We start from the raw sequence: 26,710 nt of genomic DNA on the forward strand, positions 1-26,710 counted from the left end.
TATACTCAGCAAAGAGCAGCCGCGAAAGTGTGGTTACCGTCATACCTGTGAAAATGCATGACAAACTAATGATGTCCCTAAAGACAGACAGAGGAGGTCTTTAATAATTATTAAAATATCAAGGTGTAGTGATACCTACAGCTTCAGGGGACTCCACAATTTACAAATCTCAATATCCTAGCCTTCTATATAAAGAAGTAAAAAGAGAGAGAAGACTAAATCCAAAAGCAATAACAAATAGGGAAAAATAATAATAAAGAATAGAGTAGAACAGAATGCCAAAACATAGCAACTGAGGAAGAAAATTGCAGTTCATCAGACTTAAGGATTTTGAGCTAAAAATAATACCACCAAGATGATCCACAGAATTTGAGAAAGAATTTCAGATCATACATCTGATAAAAGACTCGTACTCTAAAAAAAAATACCAAAAAAAGGATCACTTACAACTCAAAAACCCATCTAAAAAGTGGACACAGGGTGAGACTGGACAGTTCTCCAAAGGAGGTATGCAAATGATTAACAAATGTATAAAAAAATTACCCCAAATCATTAGTCAATAAGAAAATGTCAGTCCAAACAACAATGAAATACTGCCTCCTGCTCCCTAGGATGGCTAAACTAAAAAAGTAAGACTATAACAAGTGTTGGCAAGAATGTAGAGAATTTTTGAGCTTCTGGGCATTGTTGGTAGAAAGGCAAAATAATTTCCACTTTAAAACAAAAAAAGTTGAAGAGTTGTTGCTGAAAGACATGAAAACCAATGTCAGTGTAAAAAGTTATACAAAATTTTCATGTCATCATGACACACACTAGCCAAAAGGTGTCACAGATCAACAGCACACTACCCACCACCACCACCCCATGCCAATGAACGGGCATCTTTCCCACTATATACAGACATACTGCAGTTGGCCTCTCACTGACCTAGCTGAGACTGTCACCATCACCGACACCTCTTTAAGGCCTGGGGAAGTGACTCTTACTGACGCTCATGCCCAGGTGGTGATGGCCAACCTCACCTAGTTCTATGGTTTGGACATGCAGTGTCTCCCAAAAGGCCTTTGTATTGAAATCTTGGACACAGGTACAAGCAGTGTTCAGAGGTGGCGCTCAGGAGCAGTGATTGTCTCAGTGGATCTCTGTCTTCATCAAACAATTAACCTAGTGGTGGATTCCAAATTTGCATAGACTATTGGAAGGTGATGATACCAGTGGGGGAGGAGGAAGTGGTAATTGCAGGAATCGGGTCATGAGGGATGTGCCCTGGAAAGATGCTATTTATCCTCAGCCTCTTCCAGTCACTTTCTGCTTCCTAGCCACCATGAGGTGAGCGACTCTGCTCCACCACACGCTCTGGCCACCACACTGTTCTTCCTCATCACGGACCCACAGCCCCACAGCAATGGCGCAATGTGATGACTGCCTGGAACATCTGAAATTATGAACCAAAATAAATCTACCTGTCCTGCAAGTTGTTCTCCCGGAATCTGGTCACTTTGACAGAAAGTACGACTAGTACACCTGAGTTGTAGTCCAACTAAGGAATTCTGAGGTGCTGATAACAGCACTGAGTATGGGTGCTGTGTTCCACTGTACTAGTTAGAAGTTTAATTTACTTCCTAACTTTAGCATAAGTCAAAATCTTTCCAATCCCTGCAAATGGTTTTGGACCCACTGTACTAGTTAGAAGTTTAATTTACTTCCTAATTTTAGCATAAGTCAAAATCTTTACAATCCCTGCAAATGGTTTGGGGCCCATCTGAAGAAATGGTATATCTATGGTTTATGTGTGTGTGTGTGTGTGTGTGTAATATACATATATATATATATATATATATATATATATATATATATATATATATATATATATATATATATATTATATGGGCTCTGTCTCAATATTCATCCACACAGATGATGCATCTTGGTGCATTCTGTTCTGTTTTGTTTTTGAATGATAACAAATAGTCGAAGTTCTTTTGCAGTTTTGACAAATCTGGTCCTTAGGTTCCTACAGCTCAACTTGGCGTGATGTGGACGCCAAACCTTATTGCAAGGTTTTAGTTTCATCACGTACACACACAAAGCTGACTGCCAGTGGCAGGGAAGGGGAAAGGCTGCAGACACAGAGGTTTGGGGGTAGTATTTCATGTTGTTTCCTGGTGTGTAATCTCAGAACAGAGCAGGCCCAGGCCCTCCCCTGCTCCAAGTCTACAGCAAAGCCCCTTGCAGGGCACTGGCTTTCAGGCTGGCTTCTACAATCTTACCATCTGCAATCTGTGTTGTCTTAATCGAGGAGTTCCAGGAAAGGCTTTTGACTTGGTAATGTATTAAAAACATATGCATAGGTCCTTCGATAATTGACTGCTGATCAACTGTGAGTGGCTTTTCCACAGCTTGCTATCTTAGGTGTTAATTTCCCTTTGCAGATAGAGACCAGGTATCGTTCTTTTAACTTTGATACCATCTCTAAAGGGTAGATGTGAGAAAAAAAATTAATTAATTCCAGTTTGGTTATAGAGAATGCTGCCTTTCTTGGAAATTGTATTGTTAATAATAAAGCTACAAGAAGCTAACATGTATTAAGCACCTGTGTGCATCAGCTAATCTAATCCCCAAATTTAAACAAGAGCACTTTTTAAGGATGGTACCATTTTAACAATTAAGAAATTCAGAGAGGTTAACTAACCCATAGGTCAACTCCCAGGCTCTTTCCATTGCTCAATGGATGTTTTGAATCTAAACATTAAAACAATCATGAGACTCTGGGCAATCAGCTTTCTTCAAGGAATCTAGTATCCCAGAGCAAGCTGATGGGAACTGCAGGCTGAGGTCTCCTCTTGACCTCACAGGTTACATAAATCACACCACCCAAACTCAACTGGGTTAAAAGTAGGCACTGGGACTTGGTGGCAGAAATAAGCAGGCATCTTCATCATGAGTAACAGAAAAGCCATGGAATACAAGGAGGCTGTTAGGAAAGGTGGGGTATCTTCCCCAAGGTCAAGCATCTGGGTCCCTCAAAAATTCACTCTTCAAGTGCAGGAGAAGAAATTTCAAGGAGAAACTGAGGTTTGTTTGACACTTCTTAGTTCTTGGGCTTCCCAATCCACCCAGCTAGCAAGAAATGAGGAGGGAAGGTCTGATGAAGGAGGGGCCTACAGATAACTCGGCCTCTGACTGTGGGTCTTAAGAAAGCTGTGGAATGTAGAGATTGGAGTTACCAGCTCACCTGACCCCACTGAAGCATTGACCAAAGTGGGGAGACTTCAGGGGTCTGTGTGGGATGCAGATTTTCAAAGTATGGAAGATGTCAAGCTCACGTCAATGGGCCTTTGATGGCTTCCTGGGTGTTTATGTGGATTTTATTGTGGTGGCGGTTGTGGTTTGTGGGTAGTGGTAATAAAACCTCGGGCCCATATTTGTTGAGCAAGTAGTCTACCACAAAAACACATCCCCAGCCTTTCTAAAATTCTTCGTTTTGAAACAAAGTCTCACTCAATTGTCAGGCCGGCCTTGACTGGCTTTGTAGTACAGTTAGTCTGTGAACGTTCAATCCTCCAGCCTCAGACTCCTAAGATGCTGGGATTACAGGGCTGTGCCACTATGCCCAGCCAATATTATGCTTTTAATGTGACAAAGCCCCAGGCCCAAAGTCTCCTGGGATGGTAGAGATCCACAGAAGTTTCCTAGTGAGAACTTATTCAGGGTCCGAGAATCTGAGCTTGCTTTACCCAACGGGGCTGCATAAGGGGATGATTTGATGACGGGAGTTACCAGGTGTTTGGAAGGGTCTGCATTTGGCTGTGCGGTGTGCTTTGATCTAGCAAGGGGGAGGTCTTTTGACCCGCCCCTTGGCATTGTTAGAAAAAGCCCTTTTGAAGAGACAGAAAGGACTGTTGGGTTTTAATCCAGGTCCTCCCGAAGCTACCTGTGTTTCTGTCTTTCTCCTCTTCGCTGTCTTTCTATCTAAAAGTTTCTTATCCCTCTCTCCTCCTCATAGGAACTCTTTCAAAAGGTGGGAGTAGGGGCCAGGCGGCAGTGGTGGCGCACGCCTTTAATCCCAGCACTCAGGAGGCAGAGGCAGGTGGATCTCTGTGAGCTCAAAGCCAGCCTGGGCTACCAAGTGAGTTCCAGGAAAGGCGCAAAGCTACACAGAGAAACCCTGTCTCAAAAAAAAAAAAAAAAAAAACGTGGGAGTAGGTCTCCCACACGGGACGAACACTCAGCCCTCAGATGGTTACACTGTGGACCAGTGATTACACCATGAGGACACTAATCCATCAATGAGTTAGTCCACTCATGATGAGCATATAACATGTATCCAGTGAGATGTGGGACCTGGATGGAGGAAGTAGGGCATATCTTGTCCCTGACTTTTTCTGGTCTACTTCTCTACCTCTTATCTACCATAAGGTGAAAAATTGCCAAACCATATTCTCCTGCCATGTAATCTACCTCCCATACATGGACTCATAGTCAACCGGGCCAAAGGACCATGGGCTGAGACCTCTGACACAAGAGACCAAAATAAACCCTTTCTCCTTTATCACGGGCATCTTTGTCCCAGAGACTAAAGTAATGAACACACTGAGGCTTCCGTTCGAGGTCTAATTCAAGGTGACCTAGTTATACCAGTGCTGTGACCTTTTAAAAGGAGACAAGAAACTCCCTGCTGGAAATCACAGGAAGACACACACACACACACACACACACACACACACACACACACACACAGCCTGCCACTTCTCACCGAAGAGGAAAAAGAGCAGCAAAGACAACCCATATTCCATCTCTGCTTCAAGTCAACGGGGCCACCAACACTCCAGTGCTGGAAGGGAGCAAATGGCTTCTGGTGGACTCTGAGGATGAAATTAAATTCCAAAAGCTAGAATGAAAGTGTTCCAGCAAGCAGAAAAGAGTGAGAAATTATGGACTCTGACTGAGAAGTTGCGAAGGGAACTTGCTGCCCCAGCAGGAAAGGACCGGCTCACAGCCAACAGAGCTCAGCAGGTAGATGCTATTGGAAAAATAAAGCCGCTTCGGGATTATTTGCAAAAAAAAAAAAAGGTGAGATCTCTCCATCTAAACTCTGATATTCTAAGATGAGGTGTCCTCACCCCCAGCCTTGTCTGTGGAGGCCCAAAGTCAAGGTTGTAAAGGATTAGATACCAGAGCATGTAAGGACCAGGCATGGAGCCAGGCTCCACTCCTCCCTAGCTGACCCTGACCCTGGGCCAGTTCAGAGATTATACTGCTCAGTTTCGTCATTTGCAAAATGAGGCTGTTATAGGGTACTTCTGAAGATGAACCAAGAATGCCCATGTAAAGCAATTAGCCAGCATCAGGTGAACGCTGGGTCCTTAACTGTGGCCCTGTTCTTCTCACTAACTCGGCTCAGAAACAGTCCAGGCATGGGTTGTCGTCAGCACACCTGTCTCCATTCTCCTTGTTTCCCTGTTACCGTCTCTCCGGCCTCTCCTTCATCACCTCCTTGACATTCCTCCTTCTTTTCTGGCTTGCTCAGCACTGTCCCAGTCCTCTGCTTTCTCTCCTCCAGCCCCCCCCCCCCGCAGCTGTTCTTATGCTCATCATTTTAACTACCTTCTGTAAGCCACAGCTCCCAAATACGCAGCTCCAGCCCAAAATCAAGCCGACAAACTCACTGATGGCTTCACGTCTCCCTCAGGTGGTTCGTGGACCCCTCACACCTAACAGATCTAAATACATGCTAAACATTCCCATGCCTGTTCTCCATCCTCCCTGCTATCCAGCCCCCAGCCCAGTCAGTTGTTTGAGCCAAAAAACTTGGAAATGACCCTTTACGCCTCTCTCCTCAACCTCCTCTCCCCTCAATCCATCCCCAAGCACTCTTAGCTCTGTTTTCAAAATGTTAAGTAATCATTCAGTTCTCTCCATAAGCATGCTCCCCGCAGGTTCATACCATCCTTAACTCTCACAGAGTGCAGAAACTTTGCAATAGATCCAGACAGGCTCCTTGGTGACATTCTATTCTTGCATACTTTTTGTGTGGTAAAATCCACATAAACATAAAATTAGCCACTGTAAAGGTTCGAATTCGGCAGCACACAACACATTCGCAATGGGGTGGGTTGGTGGTTTGAGTGTAACTGGCCCTCATAAGCCTATAGGGAGTGGCACTATTAGGAGGTGTGGCTTTGTTGGAGTAGGTGTGGCCCTGTTGGAGGAAGTGTGTCCCTGTGGAGGTGGGCTTTGAGGTCTTATATATGCTCAAGCCACGCCTAGTATCTTAGGCCACTTCCTGTTGTCTGCAAGCCAAGATGTAGAACACTCAACTCCTTCTCCAGCACCATGTCTGCCTGCCTGCCACCATGTCCCACTATGATGATAATGAATTAAATGTCTGAAAATGTAAGGAATCCCAATTAAATGTTTTTCCTTTGTAACGGTTATCGTGGTCATGGTGTCTCTTCACAGCAATAAACACCCTAAGACAGGTGGCATTATCAACACTATGCAGTTGAACATTTTCGTCACCCCAAAATGATACCTGATACCCACAAAGCAGACACTCCCCTGTTCCTTCCTCCTAGCCACAGGCAACCACTAATCTGCTTTCTGTCCCTAGAAATCTTGCTATTATAGACATCTCATAGAAATGGAATGCCTTGATATGTGGCGCGTGTGTGGCTCTTTTCTCTTTTCTGTAGCCTAATCTGTTCAAGATCCTCCTGCTGCAACTGTCTCTGCCTAGAACTTACGTTCACAAAGTCCCCAAAGTGATCTTGTTTTTTTTTAAAAAAGTTATCTCCTATTTAAAACTTTTCATCAGTTGTTCATTGTACTTAAGACAGCAGAGCAAAAAATGTGACAAAACTGTGTCTGTCTGTGTGCACAAATGCATGCATGGCCACTTTTATGCTCACATGTTGGTACACATACATACAGACATGCATGAGCATGTGTACATGTATGTGGAGGCCAGAGTCTGATGTCAGATATTCCCTCAACCATTCCTCACTTTATTTATTGAGACAAGGACTACAGCTGAACTTTTAGCCTGCCAGATTCAGCTAGGCTAGCCCAGCTTGCCTCGGGGATTCCCCCATCTCCATCTCCCAAACATGGAGATTATAGACAAGTCACCATGCCTGCCCAGCTTTCATGTGGATTCTGAGGATCCAAAGTCCGCACTTATGCTGGTGTGGCAGCATTCCGTCCCCTGAACCATCTCCCAGGCCCTTTAAATGACCTTCGACAGACGCATCGCCTGACCTCTGCCTCCCTCCGCCATGACTTTGGCATCACCTTGCCCTGGTACACTTGGTCCCAGCTGCTTTTTCTCAACTCTATCGAACCCTTTTCCTGCCGTGGAACCCGCATTGTGCACCCGCTCCTCCTCCTCATCTCTGTTTCTCTCAGAGGAACGTTTCCAGAGGCCGCCATTGCCGCTGCATAGCACAAGTCACAAATAGTAGCTGAGCCCCCACTTGAACCTCTGTCTCCTGCGGACTGGTCTGGATGCTGAGTGAGGCCAGACCAAAGCCCGCCCTGACAGGACTGTCACCTCAGAGACTAGCCTACCCTGTGCCTACCGTTTCACAGATGCTCAGAATCGCAGATGAGCGAGTGAATAAATAAACTTCCCCGAACAGAGAGGGGTGGAGAAAGCATCTCCCCCACCTGCTATTAGAGCCTAATCCAAAGTTGTTGAGATGGATGTAAGCTCTCATTTGCCCTCATCACCGCCGCTGTCATCAACAGCAGCTCCCTGCTGCCCTAATGGCGACTGCCTCACAGCAGCCTTGGGGGATAAAAACACACTCTCCGGGTAATTCCAGTTTTCCTCCTCCAATTTTCACTCCAGGCAGCTTGGAACTAAAGGTTGGTAGCCAGCCCGTGGGGAGGGATTGGGGGGCAACAGAGAGACTGTGGGACCATTTCCAAGCTTCTGTCCTGTTGGCCAAGTCACCCTCTGAGCAATCATTCTCAGGCTTCGTCCCACACCCGTGTTCTTTATTGAGACAAAAAACCAAAACAAAACCCTGCCTTCCAGCCTCTGCTCAAGATCTCAAAAGAAGTGGGGGGGGGGAGGCTCAGAAGGATGGCCCCTCTTTAACAGAGACATCCAGTGAAGAGCCTCAGAAGTAACCAGTGCTCACCAACAACAGACGGGTAGCATTCATATATTCTCCCTGCAGGAGGCCGGCCTCGCCGACCACCAAGAAATCTAGACCACACCTCGAGAACATCTCTCTGGAAGGGTGTGGACATTTCCTGCTACCTCCCCGGCTCTATTATTGTGGTCCCAGTTGAGGCCAAAGCCAGTTACGCTAGCATCATTTTTAGGCAAGAGTGGAGTCAGCCCCACCATGGGCAGCTCACCAGCCCTGCCTCTGTCAGTTGGCACTGTTTTCCTCCTCCTCCTCCTCCTCCTCCTCCTCCTCCTCCTCCTCCTCCTCTGATGTGGTTCCTCGCCTACACATGTCTTGGACGGAGCCCATGTGGAGCAACCAGGTCCATGAATACGAGTGCCTGAGGGCTCTAAAGCCATCCAAGGCCACAAGTGGGCTTCGAAAACAATGAGGGACCACAAACAGGATTTCAACATTCATCGGCCCTGCTCACTCCTGAAAATGAGTCCCATACCCCAAAGAATATTGAGTGGCACATCCAGCCAGTCCATAAATAAGTCTTTATTATATGTTACCCATTGCCAGGCGCTGGCTGGGCTGGGGACAGCGGATCTGATGGTGATAGAGCTGCAGCCTAGTTGGATATAAAAAAAAAAAAAAAAAAAAAAAGAAAGAAAAGAAAAAGAAAGTCAGTGACTATGCATTGAGATCTTAGCTGCGGTGAAGGAAGGGAAGCAAGCACTGAGGGAGAGTGAACTGATGAGGTGTGGGTCAAATAGGGAAGTGTACTTACGTGGTTCATAGATACGGACTCTCCAGAGCAGGACATTGAGAAGGAAGACGGACTTGGTCTGCCCACGTTGTTTCCTAAGTGAGCACACCGGAGGGAGTTTGTCTTGTTGGTAGATGAGCATGTGCGTCAGAGCCTGGGAGAGAAATGTGGACCCTGGAATCATGTTTGGGAGCTGAGAACACCTGTGTGCTTTTAGAAGTCCCTACCGATGAGAGACCCACGGAGGGGCCCCACTTCCTATTTCCAGACGAATGGAACCTGAAAGCTGTGTGGGATGAAGTGAGGTATTGAAGAGGAAAGAGAAGCACAAGGTGTGTGTGTGTGGGGGGGGGGGGGGTTGGAGGGGGAAGCAGAATACCAGAGCTGAGAGACTGTGAGAAACTAAACTACTTAGTACAGTGAGCAGGTAGTACAGGGGACACATGCCAGTGTTCAATGAGTGAGCAGAAAAGCCTGAAGAGGAGTCAAAGGATGACTAGGGAAGAGAATGAAATGGGAAGAAGCAAATACTTCAAAAAAAGACATCACCAGGGTCACCTGGTGCTGGGAGGCATAGCCACAGTGTCTAGAAGAGGGCCTGGGACTAATCGAATCCAGTGATGTGTTACATCATTTGAATGTTCCTTGATTTTAGCAATAGAGCTCTTTGGTGGCCCAGGAGAAAAGAACTTTCTAGAAAAAGAGCTGGGGCAAGGGTCCAGTGTCGTGGGTTGTGAAATAAATATAGACTAATACAATGCATGTTGACAACACTCCAAGGTCTCGGGCTCAGTCCCAAGTTCTTGCTGAGTCCTAAAAGGGCCCTTATCTCACCCTCCACTGTCACAAGACACCCTGGCACCACTGTCCCTTCCAAACTCAGAGACCTCATCTTCTGATCCCTCTGCCCAGAGTCTGCTCTGCAACTCCTTCTCACACATGCAGGCTCAGCTGACCTGGCATGTCCTCAGTGAAAGATGCCAACACTGTTAACCTCGGCCCAACCTCCCAACCCATTCCATTCTTACACACAGCATGGCTTCTCCCCATCTAAAGACAGGCAACAAGTAATTTGTGAAGATGTTACATGATGGAGTCTCTCAACTAAAACATCAGTTTCCCCCCAAGTCTAGGCACCATGCAGGCAGGAACTGGACCTCAGACCCAAACAGTAACTGTCCACTCAACCCATATTGAAATGATGAATGAACAAGTAAAGGACTGGGGCCATTGTTGGAAAGAGCTGTAAGATCAAGGGAGAACTTGTAAAATAATAGAGACAACCGCACATTGGAATGTTCATGTGCCCAGCTCAGTCGAGAGTGAGAAGAGGTGACCAAGACGGTGAAATATCCCAGGAGACATACAAGGATGCTGAAGGGCGGGGGAACACCACCTTTGATGGAAGCAGGAAGTTGAAAAGGAGGGAAGAATGGGTGTATCACAGGTCTAAGGACAGGAAGCTGAGGAAGTGCCCATCGGTGGGCATGTTTTCCCTATGGAATAAGATCTAAATCTTATTTTCTCTTTATTTAAAGCAGGTCATTCCAATAGACCCCTGGGCTTCTATTGAAAGAGGCGAAAGAGTGTCAGCCACATAAAGAAAAGAGGTAGAAGAAGTGGGTGGACTCCTGTTACGTTTTAGAAGGCATTTGGGGAGTTAGATGCAGACGTTTCATTTATCATTTTAGGTAGGTCTTTGCCAAACATGAAAAGGAGCTGCTTGGTGTTGGAGAAGTGACTCAACATTGAAGAGTCCTTCCTGCTCTTCAGAGGACCTGTTCCCCACACCCATTTTCAGACAGGCTCACAAACACATATAGCACTAGCTCCAGAGGCTCTACCATGCTCTTCTGACCTCTGCAAGAACCCACACACAAGTGGCATACCTTTACACAAAACACACACACACACAAGCACATAACTTCAAAAACAAAAGCAAATATATCTTTCTTTAAAGTAACTAATTTAAAGAACAAAATACTCTTATACCTGTTACTGCCATAAACAAGTCCCTATCGATATTTCGCTCTCCAAGGTCAGCTAGTTTCAATTCCTTCTATTGGATATTTAATGTTTTTGTTCATATGAGTAGATAATGTGTGTGTTTTTAATTCCTGGTTCTGCTGCGATTTATTTATTATTGGATTTATTAATTTATTCCATATTAAATACAGAAGTTATTTGTTATCCATAGACTTCCACTGGGGCATGGTGAGAATTTAACTCTATCCTGCCACACACCTCCACCACGGCCATGCATGTCCACTCTTCCTTCTCACTCCCAGCTTTGCAAGACTACATCACAGTTTTAGGTAAATTAATAGTCTGGGCTCATAGCTGTGGCTAACTGGAGGCTATTTACAAAGGTGCACAGACCCTGTTTCCTTGTCTGCACATGTCTTCTGTTTCGTCTGTAGTTCATGGTCGTAAGAGCTGGGGAATTAATTGCTCAGCAGGTAAGAACACTTGCTGAGTAAACATAAGGATCTGAGTTCAAAGTCCCAGTACTCACATAAAAAGCCGGTGAAATTCCAGCTCTGAGAGACAAACACAGGAGGATCTGGGGAGCTCCCTACCCAGGTTCAGTGGGAGACCCTATCTCAACAAAAAAAGGTGGGGTATCAGAAACTTTTGGGATCCAGCCCCTCTAGTCTCCTTCCCAGGGGTCCAGAAGAGATGTTACCAATGGCAAGAGTAATCTGAGGGAATGAGTCTAAGTACACCGAGCTCTTTCATCCATCCACTTTATTCCTCTGAGATTAAATTCTATTGGCACAGCTTCAATTCTGTACTCATACTTAGCTCCTCTCTGTCCCTTTTCCTCCTGTCCTATCCTAGTTCTAACTAAGCTCTTTTTGCCTTGTCCTCATCTCCATTTCTCTCCACCTTGGTTCCTTCCCGTTCCGGAACCGGTCTGTCACCTCACCAGCAGTCACTCTCACAGTACAATGCAAGGCTTCCAAGGTCCCCACAAGAGCAGTGAGTCAGCTTCATTTGCAACCCAAGAGGGGGAGCGAATAAAAGAGGTGGGGTCAGATAGGCCTGGAATAAGTCAGAAAGGGAGCTTATGTGCTCAAAATATATTTTTATAAGTGGTTAGGTGAAACGTTACGAGTTTATCATAAGTTTCTTCAGACTACAGTCTTACAAGTGATGAGGTTAAAGAGTCTATAAGTCGCTAGAATGCAACTGCCTCTCTATTTCTAAGTCACAGTTTACTGGCAGGGCAGGGTAACTCTGCTCAGAGCCTGGAAACCTGCCTCATAACTACACTGCACCTGGTATGCAAAAGCCCTTTTGTTCTGAGTCAGTTGCTCTGGAATGCCACCTGGGCTGTGAGAGAAAGGAGGGTCTGAGCTTCATTTACACAAGAAACAAAGCTATGCATCTAACTCCTAGGCCTAGTGTCTCCATAAGGGTGTTTACCTTAATTCAGATTAGCAGTTGGTCTGAAAAGTTTATTCTGTCTGATGTTTTGATCTCGGATGCTTGAGAGATATTTCAGATAAATACATTGTTAGTATGAGAGGCACACATGAAATTCATAGCAGGAAAACAGCTGATACATTAAAAGCCAAATAACACCAAATACTCCTTGAGATTTGGGTTCCTCTAGAAGAATTCCTTGACTCTTCCAGGTATAGCTTTACCATATATGGCTGAATTTCTACTTCATATTCCTGTGGCTCGTAGCTGTGGGGCACTTAGAAAGTGGCACTCAGTATCAATCTCTGGCCTCACAAATACACAGGCATGCATCACATATGTCCGCCCACTCACACACATACAAATGAATCATTTATGTTACCTTTTTGTTAGTCATATTACCACTACTCATGCAACCCAGATTCACTTCCTCTTGAATTGTTTAATACAACAGAGAGAACCCACAGTCTTACCTTGTTAGGTAAGTCACTTCTGGGTCCTCTTGACCTACACCTGCTTGGCCTCAGTTGTTCCAGCCAGGAAGCAAAGCTTGCACTGTGACTCTAGTATGATTCTCCCTGGTTTGTTGAGCCTTCTATTCCCTGTCTCCCTCGCCGTCCTCTTAATTCACATACTAGTTGATTGGGGCACATCCCCCAGTAACTCCCTGGAAATGGCATATGGGAAATAAAATGACTGAGATACTACATGACGTAAGATGTAGATCGCACAGTACCAGATTCAAAGAAAATTCAGGTGTACAATCATTCCAGTAAATGCAAAAAGGACACACAAATTCATGGTTCAAAAACTCATTGAAGAATTCTTCACAGTAGTCAAAAAGCAGAAGAAACTGGGTATTCATAAGCAGTTGAATGTAAACAAACTGTTGCATATATATACATATATGTATGTACATACGTGTGTGTATATATATATACATATGTATATACAAACTATTGCATATATATATGCAGTACTACTATTCAGCAACAACAAACAAAAAAGAATAAAATTAAATAAAGAAATGAAATGAAGTTTTGGTACATGCTATATGGAAGAACTTTGAAAATTTTGTGTTCCATAAAATGATCCAGGAACAAAACCATGTTGTATGATTTCATATATATCTGAAAAATCTTGAGTAGGCAATGGAATAATGGAAAGCAGATTAAATTATCAAGGCCTGGAAGGAAAAGTAAAAGAAGCAGTGAAAAGCTTTGGAAATGGTGACGGTAGAAGCATTGTGAAGTCACTGTCACTGAATTTTAACTTTAGAAGGGTTGAAAGGTAAATGGAGGCCTGGAGAAATGGTTCAATGGACTTCCAGGGGACCCAGGTTCAATTCCTAGTACGACATGGCAGCCCACAACTGTCTATAGCTCCATTCAAGGGGATCCAACACCCTCTTCTGGCCTCTACTGGCACCAAGCATGTAAATGGTCCACTGACATCCAAGCAGCTAAAACATCCATACATCTAAGATAAAAAATTAAAATTAAAAATATGTTAAGACAAATATGTATTTCACCTATACACAAACTATACACACACACACACACACACACACACACACACACACACACACACACACATCCATAATAGAATTTTTTCAAGAGTTAAAAACTCTCAGGAAATTAGAAATAGGGGGAATATCTGTGTGTGTGTGTGTGTGCGTGTGCGTGTGTGTGTGTGTGTGTGTGTGTGTGTGTGTGTGTGTGTGTGGTGTATGTGTGTATGCATACATGTATGTGTGAGTGTGCGTGCCCTGGTGTGCATATGCAGAGGCAGGAAGAAGACAGCAAGTGTCTCTTCTATTGCTCTCCAACTTCTTTGGCAGGAGAGGAGAGTCTCACTGTGGTGGTCCTGGAACTCACAGAGATCCCCCTGCCTCTGCCGCTCAAATGCTGGAGTTAAAGGCGTGCACCACTACATCCAGCTTCAGGCTTATTTTTTGAGACAGGGTCTCTCACTGAGCCTGAAGCGCTTCATCTCAGCCAGACTGGCCCCCAGTGAGCTCCTGGGATCTCACTGTGTCTGCCTCACAACACTGGCGTCAGGACACAGGCACACGTGGCCAGGCTCAGGTTTCATTTGAGTGCTAGAAATTCCTACTCCGTCCTATTGCCTACACAGCAAGCATCCTTACCCACTGGGCCATCTCCCCGACCCTGAGCAAACATCTTCATCCTGATCAAGAATGTCTATAAAGCAACAGCCTGAGAATGTCATCCTAAAGGGGAAAACATTCAAATAACTCAAGGTGGCCTGCTCTAATTTTTGTCCCGCACAGTAATGACGGCCCTAGGGGAAGGGGATATGTGGGAGGGAGGGAGGCAGGGGAGGAGAGGGTTTGGCAAGAAGGAGCAAGAGGGGAGGGTGGGGGTGTGAATATGAACAAGGTACAATGATGTACATCTATGACAATGTCAGAATGAAACCCGTTGTTTTGTCCAGCAACTAAAGTAATTGATTTAAAAAAAAAAATGAGGGAAAAAATAAAACTGTCATTATTATCAGATGATGTCACTTTGCACAGAAAAGCAAAAGAAGGGCCTCTGAGCAAATTAAAAAAAAAAAGCACAAGTCCATTGCATTTCTTGTACTTGGGATAAACAATCAGAAAGTGAAATTAAATAGGAAATGGTGGTTGAGAAAGATAGCGAGAACCGTAAAAATACATCCCTGCCCTCTCCAGAGATAATTACAGCACGATATTAATAGGAAATAACATAATCCAAGTTAATTGGAGGGTTCAGCACGACGCAAATAAGAAGACAGCAGCAGGTACACACATCCCTCCATTTCCCTCACGTTTCCAACAAATGCTAATGTGTTTTCATGGCGCTCAATGAAGCTGATTCTAAAATTCACTTAAAATAGCGAAAGGGAAAAACTTAGCCAGGATGAGCATCGAGGGAAGACTCGCTCCACCAGAAAACATGCCTTTTTGTGAAACTGCAGTAATTAAGACAGGCTGGTCCTGGCATGGGGACAGGCAAACAGACCATGGGCTAGAATAGAGAGCTCAAAACAGACCCTCACGTGATTGAACTGTGGTATATGACAGACACGGCCTTCCAGATCAGTGGGAAAATAAATACAGCTGGGTAAAAAAGGTTATCCATACAGAAAAATATGAAACTGGATCCCCACATCACACCATACACCAAAATTCCTTCCAGATGCATCAAGGGCTTAACTACCAAAGAAAATAAAAAATAAAAAACTTTAAAACTCTCAGCAAAACTCAGAGGCAAATATCTTTTAGACTTTGAAATAGAATAAGATTTCTGAAACTAAGAAGTACTATTTTAAAAACTGACAAGTTTGCCCAGGCCCAAATTTAGGACTTCTGTTTGTAAAAAGAAAATGAAGACGGGCAGAAGTGGAGAGGGATGGACCATCAGTGTCGCTGCTGCTGGACAGCTGTGGGGAGCCCCTCTGGACCAGCATTCTACCCTAGTGTAATGTTATCCGAGACTCTTGCCCCAGCACACCTGGAGACACCTACAAGCAGGCTCGGAGAAACAGTATTCCAGCAGTGAGGTCTGGAAGCGGCCCAGATGCCCATCAACAAGAAAGCGCCTGAATAAGCGAAGCTCCATTCACACGGCGGCGGCGGGACGTAACTGAGCAATCATCGGGAACAGACCACAGCTATGCTCAGCCGTATGTGGATAAGTCCTGAAGAAAGAAAGGAAAGGAAGAAAGAAAAATAGAAAAAGAATAAATAAATAAAAAATTTAAAAAAAAAGAAATAAAAATAGAAAAAGACTACACCCTGAATAGCTATGGCGATCATGATATACTTTTCAGGAAGTAATACAACACCTTTAAAAATAAAAGTTACTATATAGGAATATAATTGGATAAGGAAGATAAGTTTATGCCACTTATTTATGTCAAATCAATTCCATTCAACTGGAAACTGAAACGTCCCAGAATTATTTCCTTTCACAGTTCTGGGTTCGCAAGGCCACAGAAGACCTTTTTGCACAGTACTTGAAAGGTATCTCCACTCTGTGTTCAGAAGGTGGGGTGCCAGAGGACCGATCATCATCACGTGTACGTTGTTACTACTCCGCTAGCTAACCAAGGTCAAGGGCATCAGGTAGCCCCAAAGCAGCTCTGTGTTCTCATTCAGCAACTCCTGACTCTGGCTCAGTGAGTGCAGCTCCTAGGCCAGCAGCTGGGCCCTCAGCTCTGGCAGCCCCCCTCCTTCAGCCTCTTCACTACCAAGGCTGGGATCAGTAACCAAACAGACAATAGTAATGCAATTGTTAACTATTTCCTCCCTGACAGACTACCCCTACTAGCAGAACCTTACACAGCCGCTCTAACCTTATAGAAAGGTCTTTTTTCCAACTTCTCTCCAGATCTAGTCCTTCACATTATCTGGCATTTCTAAAAATTCGCACTATCCATCCAATATTTGCAATGAATTTCCAGGAGAATTTTCCAAAGTTTTCTTCTGTTGTTTATATCTAGATTATATGGTACCTGGCACACCTGTGTATACACACCTGGTATCCGGCACACCTGGAAACCGTTGCCCCCGACCTGTATGTAGCTTTAAGGAGAGGAGTCATCTCTCCACACTTCAGTTTCCTCATCCACAAAATGAGAAGACTGGAGATTATTTTCTAGTGTCCACTTTATGACATGAGTCAATGATTTGATTTGGGCCAAGTTGTTGGTCAGACAATGGAAACCCCACAAAGCGCATCCCTCTAACCTAACTTAACAAACTCCACTCTCGGCCAATGTATAGCCTCCTACAAATGTTAAAAAGACGTTGACAAGAACGGAAAAGATGGAACAAAGAGAAGAGAGCCTAGATTTTCCTGCACCCCTACATGGAAGCAATCATGTGCACGCATGCACGCACTCACACGCACCCTGATTCAGGGGGAAAGGGTTCTCCCTTTATCCAAAGGAATTCTTGACAGGCAAAGCCAGGTTGCCCACAGACTTTCCATCATGCTGAATCCCCAGTCCATACGAAACTGAATTTCCCCTCCCACACCTGTCACCATTAGCCCTGGAAGGAGAGAGGGAGAGGGCGGCACACACAGCCCATTGTTCTCCTCCGGCATGGATTCAGAAGACAACTGCCAAACGCGGGGGAAAAAAAAAAAAGATGGAGCTGCGCTCAGCTATCAGCTCCCAGCTAATGAATGATACAGTTGAGCAAATGCAGCCATGTTGCGGAAAAAGTAGCAGACTCCGGGCTGACTCTCCGCGAAGTTAGGATGATTTCCCAAGATGATTTCCAGGGTGGAGCAGAGATGCATCTGATAAAGTGCGGGCACGCGTGGAGCCGCGGCAAGAAAGCAACTGACTGCAGCTGTCGGTGTGATTTGGCAGCCCACAACTTTTCGGACAAATCTAAACAAATCACCATCCCTGGCTTCCTGATGCCTTCAGAAAAGGCCTGTAATGACTGCTCCGTGCTGGCCTCCCAGATAGGAGTGAGGGGGGAAAAATGCAGATCCTGCAAGTTTGGGGGCCTTTCCTGGGGCATCTGCTCAAAGCAGCAGCTGCCAGTCTCCCACAGTTCTGGCTGTTTCTGCAAAATTCAACTTTTCATTAACTAATCATACATTCGCAACTTCCTACTGTGCCCACAGCCAGCACAGTGGGCACCAACGCCCCTGTTCTCTCCAAAGCACAGCCATATGGACTCCAGCACCCAACAGGTAGCTCCAGACAGGACAGCTGGAATTTGCCCCTGCCCACCTAGCCAGGCCTCTCCAGCCCCGTTCCCAAGGCTGGAGGGGGCTGAGCACGTAGCCATCTCTTCGAGACGTATGTCCAGCCCTGAGTCCCAGAGGCTACCCTACCCCATGCCACTCCCCTTTCCCCCATATCTCTGCTGTGGCAACCATAGTTACCGGATTAGACATATTTTACAGGAGCTGATAGATGAACCTGCCCATTTCAGTCTAGAGCAAGAGATGAAATAGAAGAGAAATTCTACCATTGAAATCCCTGCCTCTCAAAAGAAATATAATATAAGCAAATAAATCTTCCTGCTTCTTGGCCCCAGCAGCGTTTCTGTGAGCAGCTCTGCCGCAGGCAGTGATAGGAAAACATCACCGGCCTCTGGAGAGACAGCTGGGTCTCTTCAGAGGGAGTGGGGAGCCCAGTTAGGATGCTGGAGCCTGGGGGAAGTGGACAAGGAGAGAGTGGAGACCTGCCCTCTCATTCAACATAGTTGGGGACAGGCAGGGATAAGGAAGTGGCCAAAACAGCCCCGGTACCCTACACAAGGGGACAAGTGCTTCTTCTAGAAAGCCAGTTAGTTCCCTGTGGGTTGGTGGAGGGGAGTGCTATCATTTGAGTAGGCTCCCAGAAGCTTCCTGTTCTGGGAACTTGGTCCCCAATGTGACATTGTTGGGAGGTGGTGCAATTTTTCAGCCAGGGAGAGTGGATGATGGGAGGTGACTAAGGACATCGCCCTCAGATGAGATATTTTTCACAAGTATGATAATCGTACTTATTTGGAATGGCAGTGTTGTTCCTATGCTCTCACACAATGTGCACCAGTCTGGGGGTAATTAGTACTTTTGTCTCCTTATAATCTCTTGGTAGCCGCAGTCTTTTGAGTTCTCTTCCACGTCTTCATAAAATGTACAATGAGTTATTGTCAACTGAGGTCTCCCTTCTGGGACATTCTTCCTGTCTAGCGGTGCCCAGTGTCTGACTCCCTCTGTCCCCACGCCACCACCCTGCCCCATCAGAGCCTCCAGCAGCTACTCTTCTATTATTGTACTTTAACATCGATCTACTTAGCTTCTGAATACAGGAGAGATCACGTCTTTCTGTGTCTGGCTTATCCCACCTACTGGAAGATCCCCCCAATCCATTCATTTTTGTCAAAAATGACAGAGTGCATTGTTCTAGCTGAATGATGCTCCATTGCGTGTGAGTGTGTGAATCTGTGTGCACAAGCACGTGTTCTTTATCCATCCATCTACCAGTAGTCCTGTAGGTTCATCCCGTGTCTTGGCTATTGTGGAAAGTGCTGCATCAAACCCGGGAGGGCAGATGGTCCTGATGTGGGGATTCTGTTTTCTTTGGGCACATCCCCAGAAGTGGGACAATGGATGGTACAGCAGATACAGCTTTCGTCTTTGGAAGCGTTCTCATACTATTCTCTAGAATAGCTGTGGTCATTCACACCCGACCAGCAGTGTTTGAGTTCTCTGTTCCCCGCGTGCCTGACAGCACTCTTCATCCTTTGCCGGTATGACACTAGCCATCCTGACTGGGGTGAGGTGAGATCTCTGTAACTTTGATTTGTATTGCTAAAGAGAGTAGGAGGATTCCTGTGGGGCTCCACTCAACTCTCATGAAAGTTGGTTGACTCAAAGTGAGGCCACACCACTAGCAAGGTCTTCTTCTGCACACCGCTGGGTCCTTTCTCCCTTCTCCACGGTGTTGTGACATGCCAGGGCGACTCCCACCAGGGGCCAAGCAGACGCAGCTGTTGGGTCTTAGACTTCCAGCATCTGAAACTATGGACTAAGTGAACCTTTCCTGCCCTGTAAAGCACCCAGAATCAAGTATTCTGCTCCCAAGAAACAGAATATGAGCCAATACTAGGGAGGGGGGAGGGGAGGGGGCAGGTTCTCTACATGGTGGTTGTAAGTTAGCACACTCACAGGAGAAACAGCAAACACCTAGTTTGTTACCACATGCCCAGTGGGTGCTTCATAAGACCTTGTTGATGGTAGAGCTGTGGGAGACTTCTTAGGGAACCAGCCAGTGAAATAAGCAGCGGGTTACGGCGTCATTTGAGAAACCATGGAAAAAAGTCTCTTGACCCACATCTCTCTCCTCCCGGGATTGCCCAAGTGTTGGAAATTTCCAGATTCCTTTTCTGGGGTAATGGAGTAATGAGCACTCCGTTGAAAGGCAAACGCTGTCTAGTGAGGATAACTGATGAAGGTACCATGGTCTATCATTCATCCAGGACGGCAGACAGGATTCAACTCAGCAACCAGCACTGAGACTCACAGCGCGGCTGCTGGGGGTCTATCCTCAGAGGCCCTGAGACCACACCTGGCCCAGAAGAAAGCAATACTGTGGGAACTGCTTGTGCTGCTGCAGATGTGGAAAGGGGTAGGAGACAAGGGTGGCCACGTAGCTTGAATTCTTTGTACACATAAGCCTCAACAAAGAAAAGGCGTCTACAGGAATACAAGCCAGAGGAATGGTCCAAAACTTGAGAGTTTTTTCTGAAAATCAAGTTGGGGAACACATAGCTGGTGAGCAGTATACAGACACTTGGAACCCCCTGTGAGTTTGTTGGGGCGCTAGAGAAAAGCTACCAGAATCTAGCTTGGCATACTTCAGCCTTGCCTTGAGGGCAAGTACCCTGCCATTCCACTGTCTAGAACCAGCATCTTCTATAACTTTGATCGGCAAGCATTACTATCATTAATATAATAATGGGTTTGGATGTGACATCATGCACATTTCCTCTTTCTTTTTCCCTACTCCTGTGAACCCCTTCCTGTTCCCAACCGTTTTACTTTCATGTCTTTGTATGTGTGTATATCTGTGTGTGTGTGTGACCTAATGAGCTAGTTAGGGTGCTAACCTGAGTATGAATGAGAGGTTAGTTGTAGGAGCATGGGACACGCACTGAAGAAAATGTCACCTCCTCCCCCAGTAACAATTGCTAAGAGCTCCTCGGGAAGGAGTGGTACTTCATGGGACCCAAACCCTAGTAACTGTTAACTATCTATAATCCTCAGGGGTGGGTAGGGCCTTGTCCCCTCCTCTCTTCCTGATGAGATGTTGAAGAGCCCAATCTTATGACCCCACGTGATCACAGCTGCTGTGAGTTCATGATTACGATAATGACGGTACGCAGAAAGACAGTCCTCCACAACTCCCCTCTCCTTCCTCCAGCTCTTACATTCTTTCTTTCCTCTCTTTCACGATGTTTCCTAGGCCTCAAAGGCATGTCATGGTAGAGATCAGCCATTTAGGACTGAGCATTGGACAATTACTTGTTCTCAGCACACTGACAAGTTGTGAGTCTCTTCAGTTTCTACAGCCCATTGCAAAAAGAAGCTTCTCTGACCAGAGCTGAGAGTAGAACTAATCTTTGTGCATAAACATAAATATTTAGAAAGTAATTTGACAGGAGTGATATGTCCACTTGGCCAAAACAAAAGCAAACTCTTCCCAACCAGAAACTGACTGCTCCAGCCACAAACTTTTGACCGGGTTTACAGAGCCAGACATGATCGCCTTCCTGTGGAGAGGGTCTTAAATCCTATCAGAAAGTGCCTGGTTGTCACCATAATGGTTGTGCCATTATTGTGTACCAGTAGACATACCTTGACTGGTAGGTAAACAGTACAGCTGAATAAGACTGCTAATGTCTTTTCTTCTCAAGTAGCCTACATAGCATCTTTTAGGATCTTCTGGCCATAGAGCCCATCTTAAACAATTGGTTGTGACCCCCATGAGATCACATACTGAATGTGAGAGTTACAAAAAAAATGACAGGAATTAAAAAGTTTTGGGGTATGCAATGACAAGGGCTTAATTCAATGAATCCAAAGCGTTTCTGGCAGCATGCAACCAGGTGTTGCATCACACTGTTTCACTGCAGCCTTGATTCTGAGCATGTAACATGCACACTCTGCACAGAGTATTCCACCATACCATACAATGCCAAAGAGTTCTCCTGAAACACCTCATCTCAGTTCAAGACAACTGTATGTCATAAACTGTGTGGTTTTCCTGAACACATGCAGGGGTTTTTTTTGCTCTTAGGGAACACAATGGTTTAATTACAGAAAACAAAGACTTTTAATATTTCCCTATGGTCATTGTTCCTCAGCATGTAAGTATCAAATTAGTGTTCAAATCAAATCTTTGAATTGCATTGTGTTAGAACGTTGGGTTTTAAAAGTTACTGTTTGATGCTGAAGAAATAAATAGAAGAAGACATCAGGAGATTTCAAAGACCTCCCATACTCATGGATTGTAAAATTAATATTATAAAAGTGGCCATCCTACCAAAATCAATCTACAAATTCAGTCCAATATTCCTGAAAATTACAATAACCTTTAAATCCATATGGAAGCAACAAAGACCCAGGACAGCTCAAGCAATCCTGAGCAATAATAACAGTGCTAGGGGTGTCAACATACCTGATTTCAATTCATACTCCAAAGCCATAGCAATAAAAACAGCATGGCACTGGCACAAACACAGACGCACAGGTTGGTAAACGGGACTAGGAGCCCAGATCTAAACCCATGCAAGTATAACAATCGGATCTTCAACGAGAGTGCATAAAAGATGACCCCTAGCTCTTGCCCTACACAAAAATCAACTTCTTTTATTTTTGAGAAGTGTAATCTTCTATTTCATAATGAAAAAAATATTGTGGTATTGTAGACAGAACCTAAAAACCCATACATACTGACTACCTCCTCTACCAGTGAGCTCCACATCTTAATGTGAAAAAAAATGCTTTTTCCCCTTTTATTGAAAATAAACCTTTTTCTCACATAATATATCCTGTTAGGTTTTTCCCCTCCTCCTACTCTTCCCAGTTCCTCCCCACCTCCCCTCCCATCTGGATATCCACACCCTTTCTGTCTCTCATTAGAAAACAAACAGGGTTCTAAAGGATGGTAATAAGACAAAACAAAAACTAATGCATCAGAATAGGACAAAAACAAACAGAAAAAGAGCCCAAGAGAAGGCACAAGAAACAGAGACCCACTCATTCTCACACTCGGGAATCCCATAACGGCACTGAACTGGAAACCATAAAATATACACAAGGAAACTATAGGATAAAAAGAGAATATATACATTTTGTTTCATATATATATGAAACAAAAATTAAAAATAATAAGATAAAAAAAATTTTTTTAAAGCCCTGGTATGACATTATGAGACAAGAAACCTCCCAAGATGCCATTGAGTTTGTTTTTTGTTGGCCATCTACTGCTGAGCATGCAGCCTACCCTTAAGAGTAGTTTATTTCCTCAGTGAGACTCCCTTGGTGAAAATGAATTTTTCATTTGCCAGTGGGTTATAATTGGAGATAGCTTCTAGGTTAGGATGAGGGCATGTGTCCACTTCTCCTGTCAGCTCTAGGACCCCATCTGGTGCAGACCCTTGCAGGTCCTGTGCATGCTGCCTCAATCTCTGTGAGTTCAGATGTGTGTTCATTTTGTTGATTTAGAAGGTCTTGCTTCCTTGGTGTCCTCCATCCTTGCTGGTTCCTCCACTTTTTCTGCCTCCTCTCCTGTGGGGTTCTCTGAGCCCTGAGGGGAGGGATTTGATGAGACATACTGTTTAGAGCTGAATATTCCAAAGTCCCTTACTCTCCACACAATGTCTGGCTGTGGGTCTCTATTTATTCCCATCTGCTGCAGGAGGAAACTTCTCTGACGATGACTGGATAAGGCAGTGATCTATGAGTATAGCAGAATATCATTCAGAGTCATTTTGTTGTTACATTCATTTAGTAGAACAGTAGTTTTACCCTAGGCCATCTAGTCTCAGGTTCTTAATCACCCAAGTAGTGTCAGGTATGCGTTCCATCCAGTGGAGTGGGCCTTAAGTCAAATCAGATATTGGTTGGCTATTCCTACAAGCTTTATGCCACCATCACACTAGCATATCTTGGAGGCAGGACAGCATTGTAATTCAGAGGGTTTGTGGCTGGGCTGGCATTTATGTGTCTTCCTTTGGTAGCATGCAGAGTCCCTTCCTGTATCAAAGATACTGAAACAGTGATGAAGGCTGTGTAGGTGTTGTCTTCAGCAATGGGGCCTTGCCATCCGTTTGTGGAGAGCAGCCCATAGTCTTGGCAATAGCCTGGGTTGTTTAGACATTCCCATGGGACCCCTTTGGCCAACAACTCCATTAGATATAACGCAACCCTGATACTGGAAACTTCATTTGGTGATGAGAGATGGCAATTTCTTTTCAGTTGCCTTTATATATGTATATATTTTATAAGCTTCTCCTGTATTAGGTTTCCATACTACCCCTCAAATGGCCCTTAATTTTAGCTGTATCACCCCATATTCCCTCCCTTGTTCCCCTTCTCCACCCCTCCAACTTGATCCTCCTGTTCCAGCCGCCACCCCCATTGCCACCTCCATCCATCCAAAACTATTCTATTCTGCTTCCATATGAGATCTGTGTGTCCCCCACCCAGTCCCTTACTCTATGCTTAGCCTCTGCTTCTATGGACTGTAGCTTGCTTAAAAGCCAATATCCACAAAGAGGCAAATACATACCGTATATGTCTTTGTGGGTCTGGGATACCTCACTCAGGATGACTTTTTTCTAATCCCATCGATTTACCTGAAAATTTTAATTTCATTTTTTTAACAGCTGAGTAATATTCCCTTACATAAATGTACCAAATTTTCTTTTCATGTTCTTCTATTGAGGGGCATGTAGGTTGTTTACAATGTCTGGCTCTTATGAATAGAGCAGCAATGAGCATGGCTGAGCAAGTATCTCTGTAGTGAGATGAAGCATCTTTGGGGTACATACCCATCCTTTGGGTATATAGCTGGATCTTGAGATAAATCCATTTCATTTTTCTGAGGACTAGCCACACTGATTTGCACAGTGGCTGTGCAAGTTTGCACCCCTACCAGCAATGGATAAGTGTTCCCTTTACATCCTCACCAGCATGAGCTATTGATTGTTATATTGATCTTAGCCATTCTGACAGGTATAAGATGAAATCTCAAAGTAATTTTGATTTGCATTTCCCTGATGGCTAAGGGTGTTGAATGTTTCTATCAGTGTTTCTCAGCCATTTGAGTTTCCTCTGTTGAGAATTCTCTGTTTAGATCTGTTTTAAATTTTAAATTGGGTTATTTTTTCCTTGATATCTAGTGTTTTGGGTTCTTTACATATTTTAGATATTAGCCCTGTATCTGATGTGTAGCTGGTAAAAGTCTTTTCCCATTCTATAGGTTGCCATTTTGTCCAAATGCTGGTGTCCTTTGCCTTACAGTAGCTTCTCAGTTTCATGAGGTCCCATTTATTGACTGTTGATCTTAGTGCCTCTGTTAACTGTGTTCTGTTCATAAAGTCTTTCCTGTGCCAATGAGTTCAAGGCTAGTCCTTGCTTTCTTTTCTTTTTTGTTTTTTGTTTGTTTGGTTGGTTGGTTTTGGTTTTTCGAGACAGGGTTTCTCTATGTAGCTTTGCGCCTTTCCTGGATCTCGCTCTGTAGACCAGGCTGGCCTCGAACTCACTAAGATCCACCTGGCTCTGCCTCCCAAGTGCTGGGATTAAAGGCGTGTGCCACCACAGCCCGGCTCCTGCTTTCTTTTCTAGCAGGTTCAGTGTATTGGATTTTATGTTAAGGTCTTTGATCCATTTGGAGTTGAGTTTGTGCAGGGTGATAAATATGGGTCTATTTGGACTCTTCTACACGCAGCCATCCGGTTTGACCAGTACCATTTGTTGAAGACACTTTAAGCTGTAGTAGTGTTTCTTTGATGTCCTTGTGTTTGAGTCACTGACTAGAGTTTCATCTCTTAGAAGGTTAATTAAATGTTAGCTTAGGATTAGAACAGTTTCCAATGATTTCTGAAACGGTCCTAACCTGCCTTTCTGTCATTTTGTGTGATGTACTTAACATGGAGAAGCATTCTCAGAAACTGCAATTATAATATCGATCAACTCTGAAAAACACTGAAGATGCTCTATATCTGCAGCATCAAATATCCAGGCAAGAATTAACTCTTTATGTAAAGTAAATAAGGGGGCTGGGAAGGTGACTCAGCATTTAAGAGCACCGGCTGCTCTTCCAGAGGACCCGGTTTGATTCCCACCACCTACATTGTGCCTCACAACTGTCTGTAATTCTAGTTCCAGAGGACACAACTGTCTGTAACTTTAGTCCAGGAGATCAAGAGATACAACTCCCTCTCCATGCTTCCACAGGCATTGTCCACACTTGATGCATAGACACACATACAGGTAAAATACCCAGACAGGCACATAAAATAATTTAAATTTTTAAATAAATAAGAATAGCTATCTCATTAGCTTGCAAATTTTGTTTTTGATAAATGATAAAATTATCTGTATACCAAAGAGTTATTCTAAAATAAGTTACAGCATGATTTCCTGTCAGTGACTGTTTTATTTGTACATCTGTTTTACACACTTGTATATCTGGACTCTCATAAAAATTCCTCAAGTGAAAAGAAGTTGCAAGTGGAGGAAGTTTGAGAAGCCCTGGCCTGGCAGACACCCATGGCTTCTGTCCCCAACTGCATAATGTATTCAGCTCTCATCAAACTTCCCCATCAAGTTCCTCCAGAGAAGAGAACAGAATGGATGACTCCATAAAGACCCAGGGA

This window comes from Peromyscus californicus, unplaced genomic scaffold, assembly GCF_007827085.1.
Source record: "Peromyscus californicus insignis strain IS unplaced genomic scaffold, ASM782708v3 Scaffold_21__1_contigs__length_65335640, whole genome shotgun sequence".
Lineage (NCBI taxonomy): Eukaryota > Metazoa > Chordata > Mammalia > Rodentia > Cricetidae > Peromyscus > Peromyscus californicus.